Source organism: Vicugna pacos, chromosome 5, assembly GCF_048564905.1.
Source record: "Vicugna pacos chromosome 5, VicPac4, whole genome shotgun sequence".
Classification (NCBI taxonomy): domain Eukaryota; kingdom Metazoa; phylum Chordata; class Mammalia; order Artiodactyla; family Camelidae; genus Vicugna; species Vicugna pacos.
The window spans coordinates 4,259,588-4,276,417 of record NC_132991.1 but is presented as its reverse complement, the minus strand read 5'-3'; the positions used below and the strand labels follow the sequence as shown (position 1 = coordinate 4,276,417).

Genomic DNA, 16,830 nt, shown 5'->3' with positions numbered 1-16,830 from the left:
GGCTCACCCATCAGCCAGGAGGAGGAGCTTAGGACAGGCTTGTAGTCATCGAAACCAGGAAGAGGAGGGCTTCACCAACAGTGTGAAGGAAGGGGCACCCCTCCCAGCTGATCTCACTCCGCACCCCTGGGTGCCCCACCCCTACCCTGGTGGCTGAAAAGTGAGCTGAACAGCAGAGAGGCCAGGAGGGGCAGCTCCCCTCCAGACATGACTCCACCTCCCTCCTGGGCCCAAGGCTCACAAACACCAGAGGGAAAGGCGGGGGTGGGGGGGACCACCCCAGGACGAAGAGGGCAGGGAGGGCTGGTGGGAGGGTGGGGGGGCCTCTGGCTGGTACTAGGAGTCCACTCCCAATATGATCCACTCCAGGCCACATCCAGACTCCCTCCCACCCCGGCACCCACAGTGACACACACACACACACACACGGGCTCACGGCCACATGCTCTACTCCCAAAATCTCAGAGGCAGACTGTCCCCTCTGGTGAGTCACAGCTGTCCCTTCTCTGCTGTCTCATAGCAGAGGACGTGGAGGGCGGAGGAGGGGAGATGGGTGGGTAAAGGCAGAGAGAGAGAGAGAGAGAGAGAGAGAGACCCGAGGCCAGGAGAGAGGGAAAGACCTAGAAAACATAGGAACTGAACCAGGAGCCTGAGAGGCGCCTGACCAGAGGGCTGGCCCACCAGGTCCTCCCAGATTCCCCTCTCTCAGCTCTTGCTCCCTCCTATCCTGGAGAGAAACTTGGGGAGCAGGAGAGAGTTGAGGGCAACAAGAAGAGAGCAAAGAAAGAGAAAGACAAGAGATGGGGATACAGTGAGGCTGAGAGGGAGTGAGCTTTGCAGGGAGAGAGGGAGGCAAAGGCCCCCTCCACAGGCCTGGACAGGCACCTCCACCGGAAGCAGAAAGGGCAACACTGAGGCTATGGCCAAAACCCAACAAGAGTGAGAAAGCGGTTGGTAGTGGGTGGGGGTGGCAGGTGCAGACGGAAGAAAGGTGGGGGTGGTGGGTGGAGGGGGAAGAAAAGTGGGCCCCGGGCAGGGCTGAGATGAGGATGGGCCCAACAGGCACAAGGAGACTGTGAGCCAGCCCAGCAGCTGTCCGGGGCCAGAAGGTCCCCTCAGCCATGTCCTCCCTTCAAAGACCCTGAAGTGGGCTACCCTGCATGGAATGCCAGGCCAGGGTCCTGGACCCAGGGATGCCCATTCCCAGAGCAGAGCCCAAATACTTCCTACCCTGACTGGTCCTAGGATGCCCTGTGCTGCCCTGCTGCTCTGTCCCCAGCTGCCCAGGAACCACAGTGAGGCCAGTCAGCCCTCTGACCCCCTCTCTCTCTTCATGTAATGCATTTGGCCAACTCTTGCCAAGCACCTGCTCAGGGTGCTTGGGCATCTCTGCTGGGACAGCAGATCCATCGGACACAGGTCCAGTCCCAAGACACGGAATCCACAAGACTGTGGGAGCCCAGGTTGGAAATCCTATCCAGCTTGGGCAATCAGGGAAGGCTTCCTGGGGGAAGTGGCAGCTCAAACTGAGGGGAAGGCTTGCTGCAAAGGCGAGACCAAAGAGATGAGGTCCACGACCAGGGAATTTTGAATTGCTCAAGGTGACTAGAAGTCACAGAGGATGGAGAGGAAAGGTGAGAGTGGCAGGGGGTTGGGAGGAGATTGGGGGGGGCGGCCGCCAACAACTTTGTGCTATGACAGTCAAGACACTGTCCATTGGGCAAGTGCAGCTGGATGCCAAGCACTGACACTGAGCTGAGAGGAGAAAAGCAAAACTAGACAAGGACAAGCAAGAAAAGGGCATGTCCCTCAATCCATAGGCTCCCCTACTCCCCTTGGCAATCAGGCCTGGTGGGAAACAGGGTGGAGCCGTGGAGGTGCCTGGTCCGCTCGGCACTGAGCACAGGCAGTTGACTTACCCTCGCCAACACCCGCCCCACAGCCCCACCATGTCCAAAGACAGAAACGGACCACCAAGGGTGAGAAAGAACTTCCGGAAGTCAGCAGGGGCCACCAGAGTGAACCAGAGGGTCCCAGGAAGCAGGGTCAGGGCCTGGGTGGCCCCCTGCCTCTCCTTCTTCCCAAGGAGATGCACCCGATCAGAGAGTCCCCAGTCCCCGCCCTACCAACAAGGCTCCCGAGGCTTCCAAGGCCCCGGGATGTCCACACAGACATGCACGCCTGGCCCCCATCCTCAGAGAGAGCTGTGTGGTCCACCCAGACAGCTGAAGCCTCCAGGGAGGCCTTCAGGCCTTGAGAAGGAGGCCGGCCGTGGTGAGACTACGCCAGCAGCAGCAGTGAGGAGGACCTTGAGGAAAGGGACTCTTACTGTCTCTCTGAGCCTCAAGCGCCTTGTTGGAAAATAAAGAGAACATCAGCGCCCACCTTAAGGCTCATGTCGTAAAGCCCATCTCTGTACCTGGCCCATAGTGGGGACCTGAGTACTGGCGATCCCCTAAGAGGCTTTCCGAGCAGCCTTCAAACAGCTGGGGGCCGAGCCCCACACTGACCCACCCTCTCAGTCCAGACTGATGGTAGCCCAAGATGCTAGACACTCTGTACTTGAATGCGTGTGCACACCGCAAACTCCTATTCATCCTTCAAAATCTTTCTTAGCAACACCTCCTCTGCAAAGTTGCCCCTCCCTTCCCCCTCCTCCACCTCACTCTGTACCACTTAGGACCTGGGACCAGCTCCCCTCATTGCAGAAGTGTCTGCCTCTGGCCCTGCCCAATCCTGAGCAGCCTGAGGACAACGTCCAGCCCTCTCTGTGACCCCAGCTCCCTAACGGGGCTTGGCACAGGGGAGACACACAATGTGTTCTCATCAGAGCTGTGAACTTCGAAGGTAGAGTCATGACCTTGAACAAAACAGCCAGCCCATCACTCAGCCTCAGTCTCCTGTTGTGTAAAATGGGAGGATCGCATATGGAAAGTACTCAGCCTGACACACAGACGTCCCAGAGCAGTGAACCCACAATGAAGGAGCAGGGACACCATCCAAGAAGCCTTATCAGGGCCACTGTGTCTGCCCTCACCACACTCTCAACTCAGCCAGATAGGAGAGGGGCTGAAATGCCTCAGAAGGAGCAATCCAGGGCAGAAAGAGGAGGGGGCTTGGGGGCAGAATGAACGTCCTTCCGACATCCACCTGCCAGACTCTCTGGGCCTGGGCTGTGACGGGCCGGCAGCCCCTCCCTGGGTGGGGCGGGAGGCCCACCAGGACATGACTGAGCACCTCTAAGGCAAGAGCTTCCTGTGGCCCGAGTGCTGCGGGGCAGGAAGGGGCCCTGCCTGCCCCAGCCCTTCTCACAGCCAAGAGCATCGACCCTTCCAGCTGCTCCGGGGCACCTGACCAAGCCCTCTCCTCCCAGCTGGCCAACCGCCCCAGGACACAGACAAGCCCACGGGGCCCACGCGCCTCCCCACACACAGCCACCAAACCCAGAGAGACAGAAAGGCCCCCCAGGGCCAGTCCCATTGGGACGAGGAGCCACCCCCAAGCACAACACTTTACAGACACCCCTCGCCCCTCCTCACAGCAGGTGTCTTCACCTCCAGGTGACAGGTGGCAAGTGAATCAGGACACACAGCCTAAGACTCACAGGAGCCAGCACAGGGCTGCTCCCAAGCTCCACAATTGGAGGAGGGGCACCCGGTCGACCTGGCCCCCTCCCAGCCACCCCAGCATGGCCGGCGCAGGGCAGAGGACAAGTGTGCTGGCACCCACCACCCCTGACCCTGGAGGCCCCTCTGCGAATGCTAAGCCCTGAGTTCCAGGCAACCCTCTTCCAGAGGCTCTGACCCCCCACCCCCCAGAGAGTGGCTGGGGCCCCGCATTGGTGGGGACACCGGCCCACATCTGAACTGCATGGCACAGGGCAGGAAGAACGCTTCAAGAGCTCTCCTAGAGAGCGGCTGTCCACCCCTCACCCAGAGCACCCCCGGCACCCCAGCCCTCACACTCGCACACACAAGACGGCCTCGTCCCGCTCCCCCAGGCACCCACCACCCAGTTGCTGAGACTCCAGCGGGCCTTCACCTTCCTCATTGTCTCCCAGAACCTCCTTGGCTACAGCCTGTGTCGAGGCTGGTCCCACAGTGAGCTGAGCTGGGGCGTCAGGCGTCACCAGCACACTTCCTCCTCTCAGCAGAGCCTGCGGTCCGGGGACCGCAGCGGCAGGATGCTCGTCCTGCCACAGGGACTCCCTGGTAGGCGGGGGGGATGCAGACAGACAGATGCATGGGCAGGATTTCCCACGGATCCCCCAGCACATACAGCCAGGACTGTTTTGAGGGGGACACCCCAAAAGGCAAAAATGAGGAGGAGGACTCCACAATGGAGCCAAAGGCCACTGAGAGGCTGAAGCTGCCCCCACCCCCAGGTACACATGCCCACAGCCTCAGGGGTTTTCTGGTCCCTTCCCTGACACCCCAGGGGGCTCCCCGAGTGTCCCCCGCCACCTGCTCCATCCCCTTCTACACACCTGGAGGTCCCAGGCAGGAGAGCTGGGCAGACAGCCAGCCTCAAGGTCCTCCCACCCTGATGCTGCCAGGCCCCTGGCCCCCTGGGATGGATGCCAACCACAGAGTGGCCCGAGCCTGTCCCCTCCTTCCTCCCAACCCTCCAGTAACCCAAGAGCCGTGTGGGCAGGCCTCAGCAGAGCAGGGGCGGAAGAGAGAGAGGTGAGCCCCCAGGCCCACCAGGCGCTGCCTCTGCACCCGCCCACTTCCAGTTTGAAGCCTAAACCACACAGCCAGTTGAAAGCACAGTACAACAGAGGGTACAGCTCAGTGGTAGAGCGTGTGCTTAGCACGTACCAGTCCTGGGTTCAATCCTCAGTCGGGCCATTAAATAAATAAATAAACCTAATTACCTCCCCCACCAAAAAATAATTTTTAAAAAATGTACAACAGACTGCCATCTACCCCTCCCCCAAGTCACCCACTGTCACACGAGGCCACCTCTGCTTTATCTCTTTCTCTCTATTTACACAGTTGGTTTGTACATTAGCTGGACAATTGGAAACAGGCTGCGGACATCGTGACCCTTTACCCAAATCCTTCACTTCTGACTTCTGCAGGTTCCCTAAGAATGTTCTCCTACAACTGCTTAGCACCGAGCACACCCGATGTGTTGACTCTTATTACTCTTCTCCAGTACGCGGTCCCTATTCACACACCCGTCGTGGGCCCCCACATCTCCCTTACGCCTGGGTTACTTGTTTGTTTTTCTGATCTGGGATCCAAACACAGCTCACACAGGGCTTCTGTCACGTCTCTTATCTCCTTTAATCTAGAATATTCCCCCGCACACCTGTATGGATTTTTTTCTCTTTCGTGATACTGACATTTTTAAAGAGGACAAACCAGTCCTTCCTGCAGGTCCATCTGCTTGTTTCCGTGCGACGCGACGGAGCTCAGGTTCAACATTGTTTTGGCAAGCATCCTGCAGAGGCAGTGTGTCCCTCAGGCAGAATCCCATCAGGACGTCCCCTGCTGGCTGTGCTGAGCTTGCATGCCCGCTGCTCGGGCAGGGTTTACCAGACCTCTGCTGTAAAGGTGACTTCGTTCATGAGCATTAGTTAGGGGTACCCCAGTGAGGAGCAACACAGCGTCACTGTGTGAATGTCCACGGCTGATAACTTTTCACCCCATGTCTACATTCACAGCTGCTGAATACTTGGCTACTCAAAGTGGGTTCAACGGAGCCTGGTAGAAAGTTTCAGGCCCCTCCCGAGAACTGCTGGATTTGCCTGTGCATTTAAACAGCTCCCTTGTGCTCCAGATGCACATTGAAGCCTGAGAAGCTCTGCACCCCTGGCCTTTGCCTGAGCCAACTGTTAGGGCCTCCATCACCCACTCTACACCACTTGGTGTTCTGGAAAGAAGACCCTCCCTTGGCCATGCCTTATGGGGATACCGCTATGGACCCCTGCTTCCGTTTTGCGTTCAGTGTGTTATAACCTACCTCCATCATTATTTCTTTTGATGCTCAAACTGTCCTAATTTGGCCAGTGGGAGCCTGTGGACACGTCTCCATTGGTCTTTGAGCACTTCCTTGGGTTCTGACACTACGGGATGCCCCAGGCTCACCCGGGCTCAGTGTGTGCTGCCCGGCCCCAGAATCAGCCCTTTCTCCAAGCCTCAATCTGAAACTGTCCCCTCCTGCAGTCACCAGCCAGACTAGGGGCAGAGCCACTGACCCTCCTCACCAAAGTCGCACCCAGTAGAAAGGACCCAGGGGTCAGGAACCTGGAATCAGCCCTTTCTCCAAGAATCAGCCCTTTCTCAAAGAAGCCAAGCTCCCTTTTGTGAGGAGGGGGTGCTCACTGCTCCTGGGTGTCGTTGCTTCTAGGTCCTTCTTTTCATCTTATGCCTTGAGGTACATTCTCTCACCCCTACTTTAGAGATAAGAAAAGTCAGGAATTGGCCACGGGGCTAAGAGGGAGCAGAGCCAAGACGCAGTGGCTTTGTGGTACCCAGGCAAGTGTGGCTCAGATCTTCCGTGGCAAAGTGAGCTGGACTGGACTCAAGGCCACAGCAGCTGCCCTTTGGGTCCATCACTGTGTCCCGGCCAAGGCCATGTGCCCAGTGACTGAGCACAGGGGATGCAGAGACAGCTCTGGCCCAGGGACGCCCTGCTGGCCTGGTGGAACCCTCCTTGGCACTGCGCTGCGATGTGAGCCCCGGAGCATGGTACCTTGATTTTATGAGGGAGGAGACGAAAGCACTGAAGGGACAGTGGACTGGCCAGGACTGGACCCCAGGTTCCTGACCCCTGAGTCCCTTCTACTGGGTGCAACTCCAGTGAGGGAGGTGGGTGGCTCTGCCCCCAGGCTGGTTGGTCACTACAGGAGGGGACAGTTTCAGTTGTCGCCCAGCCAACAGAAACTCTGCCTCTCCCTCCAGGGCCCCGTGCGCTCACTCCCACGGACGTGTCCATCACCTCCAGGGCAGCAGCACTCACGCCCAGGGCTGGTGATCTGCAAGAATGAGGGGCCTGGCCTTCCTGGGCTGTGGCTGGCAGGGGCAAGGAGCAGCTAGGGCTGCTGCCTGGAAGAGGCACCCTGGGCCCAGAAAGCAAGTCCAGAACAAATGGCCAGAGGCCCTGCCAATAAATCTGGTGCCGAGCTGCAGTGCCGGGCTGGCCGCACATCAGGCTTGGCCTTACTGCTTCCCAGCAGGGTGAGGACTTTTTAAGAAAGATTAATGTTGAAACCCTGGCCCTGGGCAAAAGCCAGGAACAGCACGGCACCCCCAGGGGGCCAGAACACCCCGCAGCTTGGGCCCCCACGCAGCACCCATCTGCAATCTCGCGTGTCCACGTGCTGGTGTCAACCACATGTCTGCACACGCACAGGCGCACACACATGCACACGACAAGGCTCCTGCCCACGGCCCTTCAGTCATTTCCAGGCACAGCAGGAAGGTGGCAGGAACCACGAGGAGGCCACAGAGCCGGGCAAGAAGCAGAGCAGAGGCCAGGAGACAGTGCGGAAGAACCTAGAATGCAGAGAGAGCTGGAGAGAAAACCAGAGGGGAGCTGACAGTCTCCCAGGGTGGCCAGAGGGGCTCCAGGTCGGGGAGGGCAAGCTCTGGGCAGACAGGTGTCGAGGAGGAGAGGGGGCCTCCCTCTCCCCAACACAACACACATGCAGGGCTGCCCCCAAGAGATGGGCCTGCACCCGGGGCCTCGGTCCTCTCCCCTGGTTCCTCTGCACCCCACTCCTCACTCAGGATCTGTTTCCCAGAGGCTGGTTGGGAGGTGGTGGCCAGAGGGGCTGCCACCTTGCCCTCCTCTCAGGGGAAGTGCTGTGAGCTCAGCTCCTGCCCCAGCGGGGTCCCTTCACCCTCAGGTTTCCACTCTCAGCCACACCCCAGTCCCCGCAGATTCCTGCTGAGACCCCTGCATCGGCTGCTTGGCTCCTTTGAAGCTCCACAAAGATCCCCTTGCAAGGCATGACCCAGGGAGCCCAGTCCAAGGACCCACCGGGGGCGCCACCATCCTTGACATCCCCTTACAAGTGGGCTCTTACCACCAGGACATCCCAAGGGATGACCGTTGGTCCCGTTACCAAGCTGAAGAAAGAGGCCCAGAGAGGTCACTCTCCTAACGAGTGACAGAGCCAGGACCCCAAACCTGATGGATTTCAAAGCCCAAACCCAACTTGCGATTCTTCAACGAGGGTACACAGACACCTGGGGGTAACAGGCAGGGTGTCTGTTTACTACAACTCCATCTTGCTGCGGTCCAAAGATTTAACTGGTAAAGAAACCACTTTTGTAACATAACCAGGAGAGACAGATTGAGTATTCGAATGCAAAGTCTGCAAAGATTTTTTTTACAATCAAATGCAAAACTGAAAAGCATTTCCAGGTTGCCACTGGCCAGCTGAGGCCGGGCTGCACGGTCCCCTCCACCCCCATCCCCGAAGCTCGGTGATCTATTTTTTTTCACAAGTCCTCATGTTCCAGAGGTCCCTGTCCCCTGACACCAGTCCACAGAGACTCATCATCTTTTTCCATGGGCCCCTGGTAAGAACGCTTGACTGATTGAGGAAGCCAACTGCCCTTTCTCAGGAGACTGTCACTCTAAAATTATCTCCTTCCTCTTTTAGTGATTTTCCCTTTTCTTCTGAAATACTGGCGAGAGTGAAAAGTGATGTTTAGTTTGCTTTCATTCCATCCTTCACTGGTGCATAAAAACTTGGCTGCCACCTATGTCAGCCCCATAACAATGCCTTCAAATATGAAACCGAAGTGCAGACACCCCACCTGCCTCCCAGTGGGGCCCTTTCCTGGGCTAGCCCAACCCCTGGGAAAGGTAGGGGCTGGGGTCTCCTCCACACCCATCGCTAGGTGGAAGGGAAGGGCTCTGAGCCCAGGTAAAGAGTTTCCAGTGGACTCCAGCCAGGAAGCCCTTCCCCCACCCCATTCTCCCCTCCCCTCCCAGGAAGCCTGAAAATTCAGCCTCAGCAGATAAGTCAGTGGCCAGCAGCCAAAGTGGGGCCACCCAGACCCCTCAGGAAGCTAGGGTGGGCTGAGGGCAGCAGAACAGCCCAGAACGGAGCACAGGGGAGCAGGGGTTACGGTCAGGATGGGGAAGGGGCTAGGGAGCTGGGAGGGGCTGGGCTGGCGGAATGAGACAGGCAGCCACCAAACAGAGGCGGTCCTGAATCCAACAGCGTCCCAGAGTCTTACAAGTGTTCTCTGAATCCTGTGCTGAGAGGGAGGTGTCCCACAGACGAGGAGACCTGAGGCTCAACGCCCCAGGTGTCAGGGCTCCATCAGCAAGAGCTAGAATCTGAACGTGGTCATCCATTCTCAAGCCAGTGGCTTTAAGAGAGCCCCTTCCACGTGGGCGGGCGTGGGAGGTCAGCCAAGAGGAGGTGCCCAGGAACCCAGGGAGTTCAGGGGGGCCTGGCTTGGTGGTGACTGGCTCCCCACTCCTCAGGGACCACCCATCAGGCTGAGCCCATTTCTAGACATCAGCAGAACCAGAACCAGGCCTCCTTTTCAGTAAGAGGGCTTCTGGAAGGGCCAGGACCACCCAGATGGAGCTGGCCACCCGCTTCCACAATCAAATGGAAGAAAGGAACTTTTCGCCAACTTCTAGAGGTGGACCCCAGCTGCTCCCTCCGCAGGGACCCTCACTTGATTTTCCCCTCACTGCCAGGATCCCACATTCCTACCACAGGGAGGAGTCCCCACCCCTGGACTCTGGGACACTCTCTCCCAGCCTGCCTGGCTCTATTCTACAGGAAGCAGGAGGGGCTGGTGCACACAGCGGGAGGCATGTCCAGTGGTGATGGAGGTCTCTGAGCAAAAACACAGCAGAGCATGGAGAGGGTGGGGCTCAGAGAAGTGAGCTCTGAGACCTGATGAAGGAGGGAGAGCACACCAGGCAGCAGGCACAGCAAGTGCAAAGGCCCTGAGGTCGGCAGAGCAAGGCTGGAGTGTGGAGAGAGGGCAAGAGGGCAGGCGTAGGAGGAAGATGCCCTGAAACACAGGTACTGAGCCTTTGGCATGACTCGTCAGCCAATCCCCTCTGCAACCTCACGAAGGAACTACTGCCATCATCCCCATTGTGCAGATAAGGAAACTGAGGCACTGCCTTAAAAACGCCCCAGGGTCACACGGGCTGCCGGCAGGGTGACTAGGATCCCAACCCCAAGCCTGGCTCCAGAGGCTATGCGCTCTAACCACTGCACAAAACTGCCTTGGCAGCCAGGACCAGGTCACAGGGCCTTGGTTGGAGGCCCCAGGAAAACTCTGGCTTTGAAACTCCAGTATGAACCAGGAAGCCCAGGCTGCTGCGTGGGGACAGGGTGCAGAGCAGGTTGGAGCAGGGAGCCCGTCTTCAAGGTGACCACAATGACTCAGGTAGGGGAAATGACAGTATAGGGCAAGCAAAGGCGATGGGGAGGAGTGGTCAAATGTGGGCAGGGAAGTGAGGGGGATGCCAGGTTTGAGTAACAAGAGGGAAGGAGACTTAATCCCCTGAGAGGGGGATACATGGGGGTCACAGTGAGTTTGAGGTGCCCAGAGGTGCTGGGGAGGGAGCTGGAGATACAACAGCCAGGAGCCCCAGGGCAGCCAGGACAGACTCTGCCATCGGGCTCCTGCCCCCTCAGTGTCTCCCATCCCGGCCACCGGCTCAGGGCAGTGACCAGCTTGGTGTCTGGTCTGGACAGCTGCTAAGAGGAAAGAAGGGGAGGAGGGAAGAGGCACTTCCGACTCGGGACCCCTTCTGCTGGGGAGGCCTCGGGGCAGGGGGCAGGAGGCGTGGGGAACAGCCCAGGCTGTGCAGCCCAGGACAGGGAACTTAACCTTTTGGGCCCTGAGCCCCATCAGTGAACCAGAGCCAGACCTCTCCCTCCAGGGGGTGCAAGGATGCAGGGAGGCTGCGTCGGGAAGAGTGCTGGCTGGTTCCCCCCACCCCCGTCCCCGTCCCCTTCCTCCCGTGCTGCCTTAGGTTCCTACTAGCCAAGCCAGAAAGCTCTAGCAGCCTCTCCCACCTGGTCCCCTGCACGCCTCCAGCCCCAGCCCCCAGCCCCAGCCCCCACATGCCCTTCCCGTGCCTGGTGCCTGCCGCCCCGCGCACCTGCTCCCTGTGACTCACTCAGGCTTAAGCTTACATTCCTCGGGGACAGCAGACAGCAACCCACCCCCCCCCCGCTCCCCGCCCCACCCCACGCCCAGCAGCCTCCTCCCCCACGGCTCTGCAGGGACCTCGCAAGCCCAGCCACCACCACCCTGCCCCTTGGGTAAAAGGATAAACTGGGAAGGGCCCCCTGGGGTCCAAACAGCAGCTGAAAGCACTGGCCCCTTCGGACCAGCAGCACCCGTCCCAAGCAGCCCTGATGGGCCTTGATGTGCGACATCCCAGCACGGAGCCCGGGACGCAGCCCACTCCTCAGCGCGGTCAAGGAGGGCTCCCGGCCAGGGCACTTGGGATGGGAGGGACGCAAGGCCACCCGCTGCTGGCCACTAGAGTTGCTGGGTGGGGCCTGTGGAGGACAGGCACGGCCCCACCCTTGGCCCAGCCCTCCTCGCCACCTGTTCAGAAATGTCAGCACCGCCACCCCCAGAGCCACAGCCCACCCACCTGTCCCCTCCATGCAAGTGTGGGTGCTATTCTCAGCCCCAGGCTCCAGGACGCCGGCCACCAACAGAGGGGTGGAATCTGCCCCTCCAGCCCAGCCACCTCCCACCAGCCCCTCATCAGCTGTCTCCTGGGCTCAGTGGGGGAACAGCCCATGTGGTGGGGCCGCAAGCCTGAGCTCAGCCCACAGCTCAGCAGAGCAGAGCCCAAGCAGGGGAGGTGAAGTTCCGATCCCACTCACCCCCTGGGGCCAAGCAAAGGTCTGACCCCAGCTGGACCACCAACAACCCCACAGTCTTCATCAGGAAGCCCGCTTCCCTACTGACGCCAGGCCATGCTGGTCCTTCATATCACCTCCTCCAGGCAGCCTTCCCTGACTACCCCCACTCCAGGCACAGGGACTCAGTTGTCCCTCAGAATGCCCTCAGCCCTTTGTGTGTCTGTTCCTGCCTGCGAAGCTCGACCTAAACATGCAACCAGGCTATTCCTTCATTTCACCACTCAGAATCCTCCACACCCACATCTGTGAATCTGAAACTGTTAAACAGCACCTGAAGGACATAAGACCCGTGGTATTTTTTCCAAACGCATTATTGCTATTACTTGGGTTATCGTTATTTTTGTCATTCAAAGGAGTCGATGCCCAGAGTCAGCTTTAAATAGCTCCACCCAATCCTGCCAACCAGAGCAGACACATGAGACAGCGGTGGGGAGGGCCGCCCCCTAGCCCTGTGGCCAGTCCCAGGCCCTCGGCTGCAGGGGAGCTGTCCCATCTCAGCCCTGGACAGATTCCGAGTTTCCAGTACCTGTGAGGACCCCCACTTTGCAGATGGAGAATCAAGGTGGGGCAGGGTCGGGGCTGCGGGGGCTCACTGGTTCAGGCACCCAGAGCAGAACCGGGTGGTCCTGCCCCCAGCCCAGGACTAGTTCCACTGCTTTCCACTCAAGTGGAGGCTGGAGGAGGGCTGGGGTGGGACCAGAAGGGAAGGTAATCAGATCAAGGATGGAGACGGGACGAGGGAAACAAGAGGGACCGAGAACACAACAGACAGGGGAGGCAGGGGGTGCCCCAGCCCCCAGCAGATGCAACGACTGCTCAGGGGACAAGAGGGGCTTTTCCAGGCTCCCACCTGCTAATTCTGCACCCCGCTATTCTTGTGCTGGGACAGGGTGGGAGGGGAGTGGGTACAGAAATAGGGTAGGTGAGGAGGGGCCAGAGGGGGAGGCACTGTTCCTCCCACCTAGCAGATGCAGGGGCCTCCAGAGGCCTGGGCAGATCACTGCCCTCCAGGTCCTGGCGTCCTGCCTCCACAATCAAAGTGGGGCAGAGAAGACCAGGCGAGTGCGAAAGGTCCCCTTCATCCCTGACTTCCCAGGGCTGGGGCAGAGCGTAGGCCCTGGGGCCAGTCTCCCCGTCTAAGGAGGTCCCCAGGATCTGGTCTGCATCCCTCAGCAAGAAGAGAGGAGGCAGTGCAGACAGGACTGAGTGGCCGAGACCCACACACACACTCTAAAGAGAGGGTGCTGGGCCCCAGAAATCACAGCAAAACCAGTTCACCCCTCACTGCGGAGGGTCTCATGTCTTCCCGTTCCTTTCCTCCCGCAGGGCCCTCTTTCTAGGACAAATGCAGTTCAATGGTAAGGAGAGTTTGGGCAGCCAGACAGTCACCAATGTCCTTTAAAAAAGACAAAATGAGGGGGGAGGGTGTAGCTCAGTGGTAGAACATGTGCTTGCATGCATGGGGTCCAGGGTTCGATCCCCAGTACCTCCATTAAAAAAATAATTAAATTAAATTAATAAACCAAATTACCTCCTCCCCTCAAAAAAATACAAAATCATGGGAAACAGCCAAAGGAGGAGAGCAGAAAGGCACAGCTCAGGACATGCTTGGGGATGGACGCCCAGCCCGAGACCCCAGGAGGTCAGCCCCCAGCCAGCATGTGCTCTGGACACTTCTGGAGCATCTAAAGGCTGGATGGGACTCCTGCTGCCTACAGAGAGAGGGCGCCAGGGTGGGAGGGCTGAAAGTGGTGGGAAGTAGAGGGGTCCATGCCAGGCCCTCTCTGGGCCAACCCCTCCCCTTCCTTCCTCCCCTGAGGCCCCGCCACCTGGATCCCAAGCTGAGCCTGGACTCGTCCACCGCTGGTGGGCCAAGGTGGGCCTGGACTTAGGCAGAAGGGCCCCACAGGACCCACACAGAGGGCATGGGCCCAGCGGAAGACCCCAGCCCCCCTAAGGCCTCAGCCCTGTGCCTCCCGTGCACTGACTGCACTCGCCCCGCTCCTCACCACACTGCTCGGAAGAGCAGGATGTGGGGTGGCCTCCCCTGGTCAGTCGAGGCACGCAGCAGACACTGTGACCCGACGGTGTGGCGACTCACAGCCCGGACGCAGAAATCGGTTCTGTCCCGCGGCCGACCTCGGGCTCCCCACGACCTCGGCCAGCCTCCTGGGGCACACCACTGGGCTCCCACCAGGTCCAACGGACCCAGGGCAGTGTCCACAGGAAGGGCCCAGGACCTGCCTAGTCACACAGACACGGAAACGCCTGGCTTAGTTTATATTTCAGAAGAACAGTATTTTCCGTCCTGTCCCAGGTTCCACAAACACACACACTCCACTGTGGATTCTGTTTCTCGGTTTAAATCAAGACTCAACTCATATTCCTGGCTGTTAACTCCCTCCCTAAGTCTCTCCTCCCCCCTCCCCTCCGTCACCCAGCAACCCCACCCTCCCTAACTCTGTCTTCGTGCGGGTTGGGAGCTTTCGTGTCAGCACCCAGGTCTCTCTACCTGGGGCTCCCTGGGAGGTGCAGGGTCAGGTCCGCTCCATTCAAATCCAACCCTGGCTCTCTGAAGTCCCTTGATTCCTGCGTGAAGTCGGGTCCCTCCACCTCCTCGGTGGGGTCGTCGGGGATCCCTGGGCCACATGGCTCTGCAGGGTCAGCTTTGTGCCAGCCTGCTGGGGCAACCGAGGGTCCCACCCTCCCCGTCCCCCAATACATACACACACACACACACACACACACACACACACACCCAAGTATTCACCCACAAAGGCAGCCCACACACACACCAATTTTCATTTGAAAACACTTAAGCAGTCATGTTTGCACTACAATAGTCTCCCCCAAGCATCCTGAACTGCCATTTCCTGGGATTCAGGGATAGGGACTCAGGGATGGGAGTGGCAGCCCCTGGGAAAGGCCAACCTGGGGCCCAGTCTGACACTGAATGGGAGGAAATCACAGCTTCTCCCTGAGCTCAGGGCCCTCATCTGCCAAGTGGAACCATTACCCAGTCTTGCCTACCTCCTAGGTCCCTGAGGGGAACAGATGAGAAACGGCAGGAGAGAGCATTCTCTGCAAAGTACAAAACGCAATGGAGATGCTCACATGGCCCTCCCCTACAGAATCATTTGGACCTAGCTGGACCCAGCAGAACTCAGCTCTGCCACCGTCACTTCCAAGAGTCCCGGAGGTGACCTGCCCACAGTTAGAGAGGAATCTCGCTTCCCAGTCCCTAGATGGGCACACTGAGGCTCGGTGGCCGAGCCCAGGTTCAACCCCAGGTGTCTCAAGCCTGGGCTCTTTCTGCTATACACCAGACTCCTTGAATGAATGAATGAATGAATGATGAGAGACCCCTCATCTCTGTCCCCAGCTCCCTCCCCACATTAGGCCCCTCAAACCTGGAACCATCAGTCCTCCCCCCACCCATTCAATCAAGCTCTGGCTGGGATGGGTAGTGGTGGGGGGGCTCTGACTTCCCTCCTAAGGGAGACAATACCATCCTTCCTAATTGTGCTTGTAGCCTAGACAGGAAAGAAAGAGAAAAAAAGGCACTCAATGCAGTTTAATTTCAAAAATCCTGTATCAGCAAAAACAAACAGCTCACAACACAAAAGCCAGAATGGTCTGCACTTGTGCATTCCCGGGGCTCCTCAAGATGCTCCCTGGATGGGGGGAAGGTATAGCTCAGTGGTAGAGCATGTGCTTAGCAGGCATGAGGTCCTGGGTTCGATCCCCAATACCTCCATTAGATAGATAGATAGATAGATAGATAGGCAGACAGACAGACAAGACAGACCTAATTACCCTCTCCCCAAAAAAGATGCTGCAGGGAACAGAACCCGTGTATTCGCTCCCGTATTCACTGCCTCCTGGGCCCACTCCACAAGCCCTGTGTGGAAGCCCCATCCCATTATCAAAAGAAGAAATGGGGAATCAGAGAGGGCATGACTTGCCCAGGGCCCCAGAGCAGGTGGGTGGTCTCTGGGGCCAGGCTTCTTTCCTCTCTGTTCAGGTCTGTCTTCCTCCCACACACGCCCCCCACCTCCTTCCCTCGTTCAGTGTCACCTCGACCCTTGCCCACCTTGCTCTCATTCACTCATCTTCCACATCTAGGCCCCAAGATGGTTACTGATGGGCTGGAGGACCTGTCCTGAGAGATGGGTGCCCTCTCAGAGCAGAGAAACAAGGGGTCCACGTCAGCCAGGAGGGGTAGCAGGGGTCCCCTCGAGGGGTCTCTCCGGCCCTGGTCTCCCTGTGCCAGGTCTGTCCTCAGTGCCACATGGCGGGCCTGGGCTCACCCAGGGCCCAGGCATGTTGGCCGTCATCCTAGGGAGGGGCCGAGCTGAGCAAAGGGTCCAAAGAAAGTAGCAGCAGCTGTTGGAAAAAGGGCTGGAGAGTCTCCATTACCCGGTCCCCCTTCCGGCCCCACAGCGTCCAAGCTCCTCCAGCACAGGCCTGGGTGGGGGCAGGGTGGGGGGAAGCCCGACCCTTCACCAGCCAGCCGCTCACCCCAAGCCTCATCCACACGTCACCTTACTGTCGTCCATGCCTCGCCCGGCCGTCTACGCCTGGAACCTGGGTCCCCACCGGCTGGCATGCCCCCTCATCCTCTGAGGACCCTCCCCGGCTCTGATCCAGGAGCTAGAGGTCCCCCACCTGGCCCTGTGGTCTGGCCTGCAAGGGGAGAGCGCACAGGTGTGCCCTGGACAAGGGTGAGCAGATCCACCGAGCCCTCCCTGCTGTCCAGCTCTACAAGCTTAGCGGCGTCATCCCCTCCTCAGTGTCACCTTGGGGCTTCAAGAAAGACAGAGAGAAGCAGGTATGCATGTAATGGGAGGGGGCACAGGAGGTACACTGGCCCTTCCAGGAAGTGGCCCCAGCCCCAACGACTCCAGGATGGCAGCCCTATTCCAGACCCCTCTGCGCCTTCC

The 16,830-nt window shown here is 58.9% G+C and overlaps 1 protein-coding gene across 12 annotated transcripts in view; it reads right to left on the bottom strand.

The window, feature by feature from the left end:
* Positions 1–16,830, bottom strand: part of BIN1 (bridging integrator 1) — a 51,893-nt gene that overhangs the window by 25,926 nt on the left and 9,137 nt on the right. Inside the window, exon 1 of one of the 12 annotated variants that reach the window (XM_072960802.1) lies at positions 8–119. The exons of the other annotated variants lie outside the window; for them this stretch is intronic. The gene's annotated coding sequence lies outside the window, so the exon portion shown is untranslated. Of the gene's footprint in view, positions 1–7; positions 120–16,830 lie in introns of those variants that run through there. 12 annotated transcript variants of the gene reach the window in all.